Source organism: Mauremys reevesii, linkage group 7, assembly GCF_016161935.1.
Source record: "Mauremys reevesii isolate NIE-2019 linkage group 7, ASM1616193v1, whole genome shotgun sequence".
NCBI lineage: Eukaryota > Metazoa > Chordata > Testudines > Geoemydidae > Mauremys > Mauremys reevesii.
In genome coordinates, this window is record NC_052629.1 from 80,165,603 (window position 1) to 80,181,051 (window position 15,449).

General features: G+C 45.1%; 1 protein-coding gene and 1 long non-coding RNA gene across 3 annotated transcripts in view; one reads left to right on the forward strand and one right to left on the reverse strand.

The window, feature by feature from the left end:
• RAD54L2 (RAD54 like 2) overlaps positions 1 to 6,340 on the reverse strand; it is an 86,651-nt gene extending 80,311 nt beyond the window's left edge. Inside the window, exon 1 of one of the 2 annotated variants that reach the window (XM_039480802.1) lies at positions 6,096 to 6,340. The gene's annotated coding sequence lies outside the window, so the exon portion shown is untranslated. Of the gene's footprint in view, positions 1 to 5,596; positions 5,717 to 6,095 lie in introns of those variants that run through there. The other variant, XM_039480803.1, reaches the window with a different exon arrangement.
• On the forward strand, positions 5,621 to 8,267 carry LOC120368602. The gene is made up of 3 exons (XR_005582689.1): positions 5,621 to 5,901; positions 7,007 to 7,167; positions 7,526 to 8,267. It is a non-coding gene; the product is annotated as an uncharacterized LOC120368602 (long non-coding RNA).
• Positions 8,268 to 15,449: the final 7,182 nt, after the last annotated feature.

Sequence of the window (15,449 nt, forward strand, 5' to 3'; positions counted from 1 at the left end):
CTTTTAGTCTCTCATTGTAAAGCATTTTTCTTCAGCCCTTTAATCGTTTTTCTGGCTCTCTTCTATACCCTTTCCAGTTTTTCAACACCCTTTTAAAAATGTCAGCGCCAGAACTGTCTCACCAATTACATCATTTCCCTATTCGCCACTCCCATTTCTACATTCAAGGATTACATTAGCTCTTTTTGCCACAATATCAGCGCTGGGAGCTCACGTTCAGTTGCTTGTCCACCAAGATTACTAAATCCTTTTCAAAGATGCTGCTTTCCAGGATCTAGTCCCCCAGTCTGTAGGTATGGCCTGAACTCCTTGTTCCCAGACGTATAACTTTGAATTTGGCTGTATTAAAACATATTGTGTTTGAATGTTCCTCACTTATCAAGCAACCCAGATCATTTTCTCTGACTGCCCTATCGTCACTGTTCATCACTCCACTAATATTTGTGTCATCCACAAATTTTATCAGCAGTGATTTTATATTTACTTCCAGATCATTGATCAAAATGTTGAATAGCATCAGACCTAGTATCAATCCTTGTGGAACCCCATAAGACACATCCCCATTCAATGACAATTCTTCATTGACAACTACTTTTTGAGACCTGTCAGTTAGTCAGTTCTTAATCCATTTAATGAGTGCTTTATTGATACTGTATAGTGCTAATTTTTTAATCAAAATGTTGTGCAGTACAAAAGTCTATTACATTTATACAGTTACCTTTGGCAACCAAATCTGTAATCTCATTGAATGAAGTCAGGTTCGACAAAACTTATTTTCCATAAACCATGTTGACTGGTATTAATTATATTTCTATCCTTTAATTCTTTAACAATTGTATCTCATATCAACCATTCCATTATTTTGCCTGAGACTGATTCAGGCTAACCAGCCTTCAGAGAGCTGGGTCACGCTGCTTACCCTTTTGGAATATTTGCAAAATATTACTCTCCCAGTTTTCTGAAATTTCCACAATATTCCAAGATACACTAAAAATTAACATCAGTGGCTAGAGAGCTCTTCAGCCAACTATTTTAGGACTCTTGGGTGCAAGTTATCTGGGCCTCCTGATTTTAAAATGTTTTTGTCTAGTAGATGTTGTTTAAAACCCTCCTTAGTTACTAATGGACTGGAAAGTATGTCATCAGCCTCATGTGATACGGCACATCCTGCTTCTTTCCAAATACAGAAGAGAAATATGTATTCAACACTTAATTTTTATGCAGCATTATAAAAAAAATTATTATTTCCATCTAGTAATACCAATGCTAGGATTGCTCTGGTTTCTGATATACTGAAACTCCTCCTTACTGCCCTTCACCCTGCCTGTCATGGATTTTTTCCTGATGTCTTTAGCTTCCCTTATAAATTTTCTACACTTCATAACTTCTAATTGATATTGATTGCTATCTGCTGCCCCATTTGATAGACATTGCTTTTTATTTCTAATTGCTGCCTTCACTTCAGTCGATTATATGAATTTATTCTCTTCTTGTGTAATTCCAGTTCTTTATTAGATCAAGCAAGATTTCCACAGAGATTGTGACTGTAGCATTATTTGCCTGTAATCTGTCAAATTATTACAAAACCTCCTTCCATTTTTTATAAATTTAGTACCTCCTTTTAGATTCCCTTGTTATGTAAAGCATGTATTATGTTTTGTGTCTTATGTCCTGATCAAAGTTCTCCTCATATTCAGTGAAAGTTTCAATATACATATGGTATTTGGATGCAGTTGTAGGTATTTGGGGCTTTTCTGCACTTTACTCCTTTAACTCTGCATAATTAAAGCAACAAAAAAAAAATCCCAGAGCAGACGCAATTATACTGGTCATTGTATCTTATTTCCATTTAGGAAATGAAATAAGCCATAATTGTGTCTACACTAGGGCTTTGCCAGCAAAAAGTCATGTGAGCAAAGAAAATCACACCCTTTACCAACAGTTATGCCATTAAAACTTTTTACATGTAGACCAGGCCACAATCTTCCTGTTAGTTCCATTAAGCGCTGTTGTGAACTACAGGCAGCCGTTCTCCTATTTTCAACCAATCAAGAGGTTGATGCTAACTGTCGAAGAAATTTTGAACTTCCATCACATGCTTTAGGGCTGCAGTAAATGTTCCTTTAAATACTGTACTGAACACACAAAATTTTGAATGACTACTCCTAAGAAATACTCCCTTAGCTTCATATCTGAGCAACTGGCAAAGATCTTTTTGTCATGATTTTCTCTACATTCTTGAGGGAATCTTCTGCCATTTGCATACAATTATTCAGCAGTTTAAGTAGAACACACGTTCCCTCCATGGATGCTTGCCACCATTAGAGAGTCCTCGCTCATGTTTGACCAACCATCTTCCATTAATGTCAATGTTGATTCTTCTGGTTCTTCCTTTACCTTTTCCTCTATTTCTTCACTTGCAACACACAGTGGTGGACGTGCAGGTTTAAGTCTAGGACAAAAGTACATATCCAAGACAAAATACTTCAATCACTTCTATATATTGCTCATTTTGGAAAACAATGAAGGTGACATTATTAATATAAAAAGGATGCAACTTTCTTGTCAAGTTCAAGTTATTTTAATGGCATTATTGCCAACTAATCTTTGACATTTTGAGGCATCAGAGTCACACAGAGACTGGTCCTGAAGTTGAAACTCAATAGTTGCTAGAAGATCCTAAACAGGATTTGAATCATCACAGCAACATTGCAATGACACCAAAGGCATTGAATATGTCTCACTTGCAGTTTTAAACTCATCAATGTTCTGCTCTTCCACTTCAATAGACAAAATTGCATTCAATGGCACGTTTGATCTGGAAGAGTTTAAAGAAACCAATTTCTGCACTTTTTGAGATGAGCACAAATCCGTTCTAATTTTCTGCCTAATAATCCTTGAAAATGTTTACATTTTACTTTAGAAAATCTCAGTTTTCATTATTTCAGTGCATTCAATTGCATGTTTCCTGACACTTCCTTCAACTTACTGAATCAAATAGATGCATTCAACAATGTTTAGTAATCAGTAAATGCTAACTGCCTGTTCACAGTACTCACCAACAGCTTTTGTACTTACTAGTTAGGATGAGAAAACGATGGAATTATTTCAATATACTCCCCACCTTACTCTTATTAAGTATTTTTTCGAAAATATGTTAGATGCACAAAATTTGCAAACTTATTTCTAAACCAAGTTTCAAGATATCAAAGGTGTTTCCCCTCTTTGAGTATTAAATCCATGGCAAGCTTCAAGTTTTTTAAAATTAACCCTTTTTTGTTGAGTAGAAGATAGAGCATCTGAAACATTTCTTAACTCAAGAATACCCAAAAGTAATTTCACTAATTTGCTACACAGAATTCACATTTAGAATGAGCACAGAAAATTTCCCCGCAGAATTATTTCCCAAAAAGTTATAAATGCCTGAAAGTAGCAGAGTTAAAACTACAGCATAACTTAACTGCATGATTAGGAAGAACTGCATTATAATGTCTTTGATCTGCCACCTATAAATGTTATTTAAAAATAACACAACATCTGTGGTCAACAAACTTTCTGTTTTTAAATTTCAGCTCAAATCTTGAAGGAATACTTATTTCAACACCACTCCCCCCTTACCCTAATGACCCAGTCATATTTAGAATAGTAGGTATTTGAAACAAAGAGTATTTTGGGGCACTCAAAACAAGATAGAGCAAGACAGACAGACAGACTTGCAGGATACAGCACCTAACCAATGAGAATAAAGGTGAAATTATGGCATAGCAATGAGGAAGGGGCAGACAGTCATTTGTAGGAAATATTGGTGAAACACAATACACTCACCCACCCACCATAATATACATATAAAATATATAATTTATAGAATCCCAAAAGACCCTACAGTGCATTCAATCTCACCACTAAAATGCAGCCACATCTGCGATGGAACAGAGCCATTTTTTTAAAAGCATACCACTTACATTATGCTATAGTTCAGTATAAAATATAGTAGCATATTACATCCAAGTGAAATTTCAAGGGGAATTTAGGGAGGCAGAAGTTACCCAGTAACTCTGGCTGGAGTCTGGCCAGTACACAATGGCTAAATACTCATATTCTTCATTAAAAAGGCTATTGGATCTTTAAACATAAGTGGGCTCAATGATTACTGGTGGCACCCCAACCAACAGGACTGGGATATTGGTTCAGTGCTGACTCACACCACATACTGAATCACCAACACCTCTTCTTATAGGAGCACCCGGGTTCTTCCTGGAGACCTCCCATTCAAATAGCAGGGGCCAATAATGTCAGTATTGTAGCTCTTCATCCTACTGTTTTCAAAAATTATAGCTTTATACCTGGGAAAGGTACTTTCAAATTACTAGACATAGGAGCATCCCAGTGAATAAGCACATTACCTGGATATTTCTAGTAGGACTACCAACAGCTGAATAGTTAACCAAATGCAATGATGATAAGTAAGATAACTATTAACCACTTAAGATGAAGGGGGGGGAAGTGACATTCTGGCCCTTTTCAATGAAGAGTCTTGACAACGTAAACCCCTGCTGGCTTGACGAGTCTGCAGTCAAGATGGTGCTGTTGTGTTTTAACTAAGAGATGTAAACTTTTTTAAAAACAAAAACTTCTATTCTAATAAATTCTATATAAATCCATGGGAAGACATATTAATGAAATGTACAATTGTCTCACGGATGTGAGCTTCTACTGTCTTACATCACAAACAAGAGGCATCAGTGAAAATCAACTGTACATTACTCAACATAAATACAAAATTATGGATTGGTGAAGAGGAAAATCAAATGAAAAAGTTACAGCACCACAGAATAATGAACAGCCTCCAAAATCCATCCACAAATATCACAAAAGGTCCTCACAGTCCATCCAACAATATCACAACAAAATACTGGAAACCCAAGTTGTTGTTTTAAGTATCTGTTTACTAATACTATTGAATGTGAATAAACAATGACATTTAAATTATAAAAATGTTTTACACATAGAAATTGCTAGACTGGATCAGACCCAAGATCCATCTAGGCAGGTATCCGACCTCTGACAGCAATCAGTACCAGATGCTTCAAAGGAAAATGTAAAAACCAAACCCCCCCCCCACACACACACACCTTAGATCTCATCCTGATCGCTAATAGTTAGAGATTAACATAAACCTTGAAGCATGAGGTTTAATATCCCTTACATTATTATTAATTATAACTCTGGATAGCCTTGTTATCCATCCTAGCACTTTTTAAATCTTAGTAAGTTCTTGGTCTTAACTCCTTGTGGCAATGAGTTCCACAGTCTAATTACATGTTCTGTGTAAGAGTATTTCCTTTTTTTAGTTTTGAATTTGACACCTTTTAATTTCATTGAATGCCCCTTGTTCCTGTGTTATGAGGCGAGGAGAACAAGGAAGCACAATTAATTTCTTACATGCAGATCGGTTTTCTGTTTGAAGAGCAAGAAAGTGTATTCTGTTACATTACTATCTATTCACCCTTATATAATCTCCTTGGGGCTGTCCCTGTTCATTTAGGAGCAGGAGCCTGATTTCCAAACTGTTACCTTCCCTGCCTCCAGTACGCACCTCGCCCCGTCTCCAGACTACAGGTCCAAATTAAAAGTTCTACTTCCTCTGCTTCCACTTCACTCTGATCGTCCGCAGCTTCTGCCTAACTCAGCGTGGCTTCAACCCACTGCTGGGCTACCAGACCCTCTTCCTGCGGGGGTTCCGGCCCGGCGCACGGCTCTTCACTCCCCGGGAAGCCGGTTTCTCCCCTCCTCCAGTATAATCCCACGGGGCATAATTCACGTTGTCCAGGGCCAGGCTGCCCATACTTGTGCCCCGCCCCCCCTTGGACAGTGACACACAACGGGCTCCAGTGTCTCCAGGTATTTGTCAGTCCCCAGCCTGCCCCATTACTGATGTCCCGCGTAAGGCTTGGCCCCCTCTTCCCCAGGGTGGGCGCGGCCCCGGCCTCTCCGGGGGCCTCTCCCCCGGGGCCCTGCTCCCCTGCCGCCAGCCCCGGCGCCTCCATTGTGGCACGTCCCCCACCCCGTGCCTTCAGCGGCAACCCAGCGCTCACCTCCCCGGCGGGGCTGCGGGCCGGGCCGCGGGGCTCGGCGACTCCTCCCGCTGCAGGTACCTTGCCGGCCCCGGGAGCGGCTCGGCTCCGCCCGCGCCTCCTCGCTCCTGCCTCGGCTCCGCGCTCAGGCTCCGCTCGGGGTCCGCCTCGGTAAGCGTCCCCCCGGCCAGCGTAGCGACAGGATCCCCCGGGCGGCAACAGGCGCCTCGGCAGCAAAGGTTCCGCGGGGAGGAGATAGGTTCCCACCTCCCAGGGGGCGGGAGAGATGGCAGCAGGAGCCCCCTGGCGGGAGGCGCCTGGTGTTCTGAGGGAAGAATTCCTGCTGGGCCTAGTTTCCCAGCGGGGGCCAGCCGAGACTCCTGCCCCCCTCCGGTCCCACAGCCCTCCACATGGCCACACCCAAACTTTGCCACAGAAGGGCTGGGTGGCAATCAGTCCTGGAACCAGAGGGCATCACCCACCATGCAGATAAACATCTGACCTCCATCTTGAACCCACACAGGCCAAATACTCCAGTCTCCCTTGGTTGTTTATTAGGAAGTGATGGATCCTTGAGTTCACATTGGACTGCAAGGCCCTGTTGCTCAGATGTGGCCTCACGCTGCACATTCTGAGACAGCAAGTGGCTGCATATGAAAATTCAACAGGCCTCATGGGCTCTAGGAGCATTGCATTTTGAATATCCCAGCTCTATAAAAAACAATTCACCCCATCACATTAGCGCTGGCTTTACAGCCCTGAAGATGCACTTGACGCCTAATGATATCTGAGTGATGGGGTTAAGTCAACCCCTACAATTGCTGAGAGGCAAAACAGACAGGAAACACCCGACCACTATTCAGAAGCAATGTCCATTAAGTGCAGAACTGAGAGCAGGAAACTGTGAATTACAACACTTTAATTCCATCTAGGGGCTGGACCTGGTAATGTCAGACTGCTTATTTCTAGCATTACCAATGCTGCCTTACATGGCTCCCGTGAATTGTGGCTAAGGTGTACTCACTGCTCTGAAGTACAGAGTCCAATTGATGGTGCAGCCCAGAATTGTCATCCAAATGATGTTATCTAGGAAGTAAGTATTGCATTTGCATTGAACCATTTATAAGACTTTATTGTGCTGCTTTGGAGTGTGAGTGTAGCAAACAGCCAGGTAGTGCTATTATTTAATGAACACTTACTACGTGCTTGTCCCTGTAACGTATAAACTGGGACCAAGCTGGAAGTCCAAGGAAGCAAGAGTAAGCCCACTAGGTTTACTATGGGCCATATTGTATAAATTATGCAGTGGGACTGTCTAGTTTGTATCTTATACAGTACGAAGCTAGACTTCCACTAAAAGGAAAAAAATAGCAAAATGAACTGCTTATTCTGGAAATCAAGTTGGTGGCCTCTCCCATATCACTGTAGCTCAACCTCTTCTTCCTTTACAGAGATCATATACGTTCCAGAGATGCAGGAGCCAAGGAAGGAAGAAAAGCAGCCTAAGAATAAAGGGCCTCAGACCACAGAAGGGCAGACAGAAGAGTGCCTCATAAAATAAATAGTGTGCCCCAGGAGGTTCTTCAAAAAAATTAATGAGAAGTATTACAAAGAGGCTTCACTCTCTTCCCCACGAAACACACACAAATCAAAAACAGACCTATCAAGAACTGATCTCCCTTTTTACAGAAATAAGATACTCCCTCTTTGTGTTGGGTCTGTGGCCCCTCCCCCATGCACAATGAGATGCAGAGTGGAGCAAATAAGTTAAATGAGACAGGAAATCCCTAATCAGAAAGGATGGTGAGGAGCTATTACATTCACAGTGGGAAAACAATATCACATTTTATACATTTGTTCCTACATTGGCAGATTACTATATTATGAAGTATGGCCCAGTGGAGGGGTGGCGTTTTCAGGAGACCATTCTTGTAAAGCATACAGAGATACGGATAATACACTGATTTCTGTAAAGACACCTAGGGACTGCAGGCAACAGTGCAAGGCCATATCATTCATTACGCTCTCAAAATACAAAAAGGTGGAAAGCGACTGCCCCGTCAGGCTCTCTCCCTACCAGGGCCGCCCAGAGGATTCAGGGGGCCTGGAGTCTTTGGCAGCGGGGGGCCCCCGCTTCGGCAGCAATTCGGCGGCGAGGAGTCCTTCCACTCTGGGACCCGCCATTGAAATGCCCCGGAGACCCGCGGCAGGGGGTCCTTCTGCCCCAGGACCCGCCGCCGAAGTGCCGGGTTTTCAGGGCACTTCGGTGGCAGGTCCCGGGGTGGAAGGACCCCCTGCAGCCGAATTGCCGCTGAAGAAGCTCTGGCGGCCCGGGGCCCCGTGAGAGTTTTCGAAGGCCCCCTGAGCGAGTGAAGGACCCCACTCCAGGGGCCCCAAAAAACTCTCATGGGGGCCCCTGCAGGGCCCAGGGCCTGGGACAAATTGCCCCACTTGCCCCCCCTCCCCCTCCGGGCGGCCCTACTCACAGCTGCCAAAGCAATAGCTTACAGAGTGCTTCCTCATAGTCAGCAATAGTTGGGAAAGATCTTCCAGAAACAAAGTGTGGCGTTAAGAGAAGAAAGACTCACTGCTTATTTGCTAGTTGTTGTTCAGCCTTTATAGGCAAAAATAAGGAACAAAACCTGGACCTGTATTATAGCAGGGACCTGGCAGTGACTACTATAAGGTTGTGTACCATTTTCCATTCTAAGCTCCTGTTTTTGCTTGCTCATGACCTTCACCTTGGGAAGGATGCACTACATGTGCATGTGCAGCTAGCTTCACTTTACAGTGAGCTAATCACCTAAATTGTAGGCAATGACTTAGCTGGCTACTGGGGAATTGCAAGGAGGAAAGGTGTGGAGAAATTCCCCTTTGTAAGGCTGTAGAACTACCCTGCAGCTGCTACTCCAGCCTAAGTGCTGAAGTAGACTCTGTGGCCCTAGCACACGCAGCCCATGCACATAGTTGAGGAGAGGTCCAAAAGATTTGTGTAGCAATAGATTTTTCTCTGGCATTGTCATGTTCCAACTACTCACTGTTGTGCAGTGGGTCCATGCAGAAATACTGTACAATGCACTTGCAAAACTTCCTGTTCTATTAGTAGAAATATTCCTTAAAGCAGCTCTCACTCCATCCCAGAGAGCATTCTGGGAGTGTCATCTCTAGGCCAGGGCACATCTCATTGGCAAAGAAACTCTGCCTGCACTTGCACTACACTGCCTTAACATTTCAGGATGCACCTGAATACCACTAGATTTTCCCATACTTGCTTTGCCAAGATGTTAAATTAGCTGGCACTTGGTGGTGGCAGATGAGAAAATAAATGGAGGGGATACTGGTTCCCATTAAGTGCAAGCCATAAAGACACTCTCAAGACGTGGCTCAGAGTACTGCTCTATGGCGATGGCAGCTGGGAGTCATCAACTTACTCTCCATTTAAAATAACCAATAAATTGCTAACCCCATCACTGGCACAGCCACATTGGGTTCAAGGGGAGCATAAATCACAGCAATCTATTCCTAAAGTATTCTTGTGACAACACTGTGGGTATTACAGCACAACTCGCAGCTGGTGAATTTATCCTACCAGTGTTTGAGGAAATGGGCTTGACTATTATTATGCCATGAGCAACTACAGCCTCTCTTGCATCATGGGGCACTTGGCCTTGTTGAAGTTGTCCTGGAGACTGGTTTCTTTCAGGAATGCAGCCTGCATTCTGCAGCCCTAAGATAGGCGAAATTCCTGCAGTGAATGCAATGGGAGAATTTTGCCTGTGTAATGTCTACAGGCAGGGTCCAGATGTATAACACAATTGTATGGAACTGCAGATGACAGCATAATTTACTGTTTAACCCTGTTGCTGCATCACTCCATTTGCTCTGTTTAAGTCCAAACAAATCCTGCCTCCTTCAGTACAAAGCTTCTCCACCTACCAGGGCTTTGGAGTTGTGCTCCGGCTCTGCTCCAGCTCCAGGCAAAAACCTGCAGCTCCCCTGCTCTGGAGCTGCTCCACGCTCCAGCTCCAGGCTCCACTCCAAAGCCCTACCACCTACCATTTTGTCTACCTTCCTTCTTCCTCGCTGTTTCTTTGTTCTGGGGTTTCCCTAGAAGAGTGAGTTCAGTGGATTTCCTGTGGCTACTCCTACCCTTGAAAGGATAGAATGGGAGGCAACAGAAGGAAGCACCTGCCACCCTGACCTGCTCTCATGGGTGGTGGGGTGCTCACAACTGAGCTTTAGCAATCCAGACTGCGAGCAAGGGAAGTTTGCAGTGGCTTCTATGGATATGCCTACACTGCAAAAAACCACCTGCAGTGAGAGGCGTGAATCTCAGAGCCAAAGCTACAGTGTGAGCAGGAATGGCTACACTTCCATTTTTAGCATGATGGCTTGAGTCCAAGTCTGTAGACCTGGCCTCTGAGACTCGCTGCTGTTTGGTTTTTTGGTTTGTTTGTTTGTTGTGTGTAGACATACCTTAAGTGGTTTCCTTCCTGAGAGGACCATGACAGAAGTGGAGATAATGGGATGCGTGGTTCATAGCAATGGGGAAAGCCAACATCAGAAAGGGCCACAGTACACCTCTACCTCAATATAATACTGTTCTCAGGAGCCAAAAAAAATCTTACCGTGTTATAGGTGAAACCGCGTTATATCGAACTTGCTTTGATCTGCTGGAGTGCGCAGCCCCTCCCCCCGAGAACTGCTTTACCGTGTTATATCAGAATTCATGTTATATCGGGTCACGTTATATTGGGGTAGAGGTGTACTTGTAACAACACATGAGGTAGCAACTGCCAAACAGAGCTTCTTTGCCTTGCTGGAGCTGCTGACCTCCACAATCCCCAACCTTGCATGACAGAACATTGTCTCCACTCAGAAGCAGCAGCAACAGCAACTATGATCTCCCTTCTGCTTCCTGTAGTCACATGGATAAGGTAACTAACTCATTATCCTATTCATCTCATGCTGCAAACAGTAGTCTCTTCACCTCAGTGAAGATTGACTTCTGAAGTCAAGTCAGGAGCTGCATCAACCACCACTCTGAACTCCTCCCAAAATATGACCCCTGCCTCAAGGAGCTTACAACCTAGATAAGATAAAGAGCAACAGACGGACAATGTATTGGCAAAATGTCAAACTTCCTCAGATGTCAAAGGACAAATATCTTGTCCTCCCCAGTTCATCCCTGTTACTCAGCCAACCTGCTCCACTTTCAGTGATCCAAAGCAACCTCTTTCCACCCAGTAGCTCAGCCTAAAGAAGAAATAAGTTAGACTCACCTGAAGTGTCTAGAAACAGTAGGGGGGAATAGCTCAGTGGTTTGAGCATTGGCCTGCTAAACCCAGGGTTATGAGTTCAATCCTTGAGGGGGCCAGCTTCTGCTGGAATTCCCCAAGGGAGCAAGCAGGGGGCCCTGAGAGCTGGTACCACTCCCACACAGGGTCCAGGGACAACTTCATATCACTCTTCTGCACACAGCTGAATGGGTGTCTCCCAGCAGGGGGTCCAGGGCAGGCTTGTCCCTCATGCCCATTTCCTGCCTCCAGGCTGCTCTAGGACTCCTGGTATTGTATGAAACCCTTAGCAGGACTCAGACCATGATTTTAAATTCTCACTTGCCAATAGTTAATTGCCATGATTCCTAATATAACATTAAGCATTGCATTGAAAGACTTTATGTCAACTAGTTCTTAACTTGTCTCATCTTGGAATGATGCTGGGGTTAAAGTTGTGGCTGTCCAGCTGCAGGAACATTGAATTGGCATTGCTGTTTTCAGTCTGGATGTCACAATACTCAGCCTGTACCCACAGTGTTTCCAGAAACTTTCATATGATTGTGGCTAAGATGTAGGTTTCTATTCTTCTAATGCCTGATTTTAAATCAGTTGCCTTTAATACCAAAGATCATTTACAATCCCCTTGAATTGTGGGCTTGTCCTTGATTTAAATGCTTTCCATAGATGATGTGGCATTGTGTTACTTTGGACATTTGGAGGTTTTATTTGGTTTGAATTCTGGAATTTTAAATTGTAGATGCCTCAAGTCCAGCGGTGGGCAACCTGCAGCCCATCAGGGTAATTTGCTGGTGGGCCACGAGACAGTGTTTACATTGACAGACCACAGGCATGGCCACCCGCAGCTCCCAGCAGCCACAGTTCACTGTTCCCAGCCAATGGGAGCTGTGGGAAGCCACATTGTTGGCTCTCAGTCAATCTATCATCCACTATAACATCCAGGTCCTTTTCAGCTGTACTACTACCTAGTCAGTTATCCTGGTATTTTATGGTTGTACATTTGATATTTCCTTCCTAAGTGAAGTACTTTGCATTTGTTTTTATTGAATTTAATTTAATTTAATTTAATCTTGTTATATTTGTCAAGATCGTTTTGAATTCTAATTCAGTCCTCCCAAGTGCTTGGAACCCCTCCCAGTTTGGTGGCTGTGACAATCCAGGGCACAATCCAGACCAATGGCCGGCTGTGTCACCCCTACCCTGTAACTGAGGTGCCCTTTACAGTGCCTTGCTGCTGTAACCTCCACACTGGACTGCTCACAAACAGCCTACAGGATGTAAATCACTCCTAATTATGACTCTGTCTGCTACAGCTAGCCAGCCCCACCTTGGTTCTTACCAGCCTTAAAGATTACCACAGTCTCAGATTTTCCCTCAGAAATGTATGTCCTGTACTGCCCAGCCCTCTCCTGGACACTACAAATATATTAAATTTGTTATTCCTTTAAGGAAATAATATGCACTCAACTTGTTCCCCAAATGCAGTTACCCAGACACTTCAACTTGAACACACTGGATTAGATAAAACAATAAAACAGGTTTATTAACTACAAAAAGATAGACTTTAAGTGAGTAAAAGTAATGAGGCATGAAAGTCAGAAATGGTTACAAGAAAGATAGGTACCAGTAAATGCTTTTTCTTTAACTTTACAAACTACATTAGATTCAAAGCAAAGTTCTCACCACATGCTTTCAGTAGTCTTACTGACCAAATTCTTTAGGTTAGGACCCCTCCCTCAGAGCCCAATGGCTGCTTCCTTTGTCTTTTCAGGTGCAGCACATGCAATGGGAAGGCAGGGGGGGTACCTTGGGGTGTCTACCTCTTCTTTTTACCCCTTTTATCTTTACCCAGAGACTCTTAGCTGGTCTGCCTCCCACCTCCTTCTGGAAATCAGAACAAGTGTATATATTCTTGATGTATAATGTAATACCTCTTCTTTTTACCTTCCCTATCCTTCCTGAACAAGCTGTAGCCCTCTAGACCAATATTCAAGTCATGAGATTTAACTCACCAAGTCTCTGTGATGCCAGTTGACATAATTTAGCTTATGTACAAATACTTCCAGTTCCTGTTTATTCCCCAATCTCCTTGCATTTGTATATAGACATCTAAGCTGTTGATCAGATTCCCTCACTCATTTTCCTCTTGTTGTTCCTATGACCTTATTGTGATTTTCCATGTCTAACCCCAACATCCAACCATCTGTTAAAAAGTCACCTTTTTTACATGTACCTGTGAAGTTTTGTCACCTTCCCCTTTTGAACCTAGTTTAAAGCCCTCTGCATTAGGCTGGTGAGTTAGTGCGCAAACATGCTCTTCCCCAGGGCCGGTGCAACCATTTAGGCGACCGAGGCGGTCGCCTATGGCACTAGGATTTGGGAGGTGCCATTTTCTTCAGCAGCGACCGCGATGGCCGGATCTTCGGCCGCCCCAGTCGCTGCCGGCATTTAGCTGGGGCAAGGGAGTGCAGGGAGGGCTGCCTGCAGCAAGTAAGGGGTGGAGGCAGCATGCAGGGGAACTCCCCACCCCAGCTCACCCCTGCCCCGCCTCCTCCCCGAGCACGCCGTGGCCACTTCACTTCTCCCGCCTCCCAGGCTTGCGGTGCCAATCAGCTTAGGCGCCGCAAGCCTGGGAGGCGGGAGAAGTTAAGCGGCCACAGCGTACTCGGGGTGCTCGTGCTCGGAGCAGGGGTGAGCTGGGGCGGGGGGGTGCCTCAGGGTGGAGCGTGGTGGGTGGGGAGCTGCCGCAAGGGGGGCGCCTCAGGGCAGCGGGGAGGAGCTGCCGTGGGGGGGCGCGCCTCAGGGCAGGGGTGGGGGTGCAAGGTGGAAGTTTGGGCAGGGGCGCGAAACATCCTTGCACCGGCCCTGCTCTTCCCCTAGTTGGTCAGGTGGACCCCATCTCTTCCCAGCAGACCTTCTGGAACAGCATCCCATGGTCAAGGAAGCCAAAGCCCTCCCATTGACACCATCTGCAGCCATGCATTCATCACTAGGATGCACATGTCCTTGCCTGGGCCCTTAGCTTCAACTGGGAGGATGGGCGAGAACACTACTTGCACCCCGGGCCCTTTTACCCTCGCTCCCAGAGCCCTGTAGTCACTGCTGATCTGTTGATTAGCAGCATGGGATAGTGATCAGAGGGATAGATGAGCCTTGGCAACCTTTCCACAATATCTCTGATGCAGGCTCTAGGAGGTAGCACACCTCCTGGGACATCAAGTCAGGCTGACTGATGGATGTCTCTGTTCCCCTGCAGAAGGGAGTCCCTGGCCACCAGCACTCTACATCTCCTTCTCTCAGGGGCGGTGGCAGGAGCCTTCCAGCCTTGAAGACAAACGTCTGCTCTTCATCAGCCATTAGAGTCTTCTCCTCACCTCTTGTTGCCAGTATGGCATCCTAGTTCTTCACCTCAATGGACTGGGGACCTGAGTGGGGGTGAAGCACTGTCAACTGCCCAAGGTGGCCAGCAGCCAGTCTCCTCCTCACAGAGAAGCCAGTTCTCCTTCCTCTTCCGGAGCTGCTGTAGTCAACTAGGCTCCTCCATCCCAGATATCTCTGTGTGCATCCTGTCGAAGTCCTCACACTTCTGGTTGCTACACAGATAAGCCACCTCCTCTTGCAGCTCTCTTACCAGCTTCCTGAGAGACTCCACCAATAGACACCTCTCAAACCTGGTGGTTCCCCCTGCCTGGCTTTTTCTGGTCTCCAAAGGCAGTTTGCCTGTCTGACAGGGGCCTCCCACAGGCGCAGGCAGAGGAAGAACTAGCAGTGGTGTTGGCAACATGCCATTTCCCTCCCATGCAGGGTTCTTCCTGTACCTTCAAGTTAAGGAAACAAAAAGCAACACAAGTCTACCTCCCTGCCTCCTTCCAGTGGTGAACATGGAAAATCCCCAGTGGAAGAACAGAAACAGAGAAAATGTCAGACTATTTTCAGAAGAGTCAAGCTGTCTAAACAAAGGGTTCTATTCTATTGCCACAAACAGAAGACACAGCTGGAGGAGTGGGGGCAGAAAGGACTTTTGCCTTTCCCAAAGACCCTGACCAAACCCAAAGACTCTTGGCAGTGGTGAGAACGC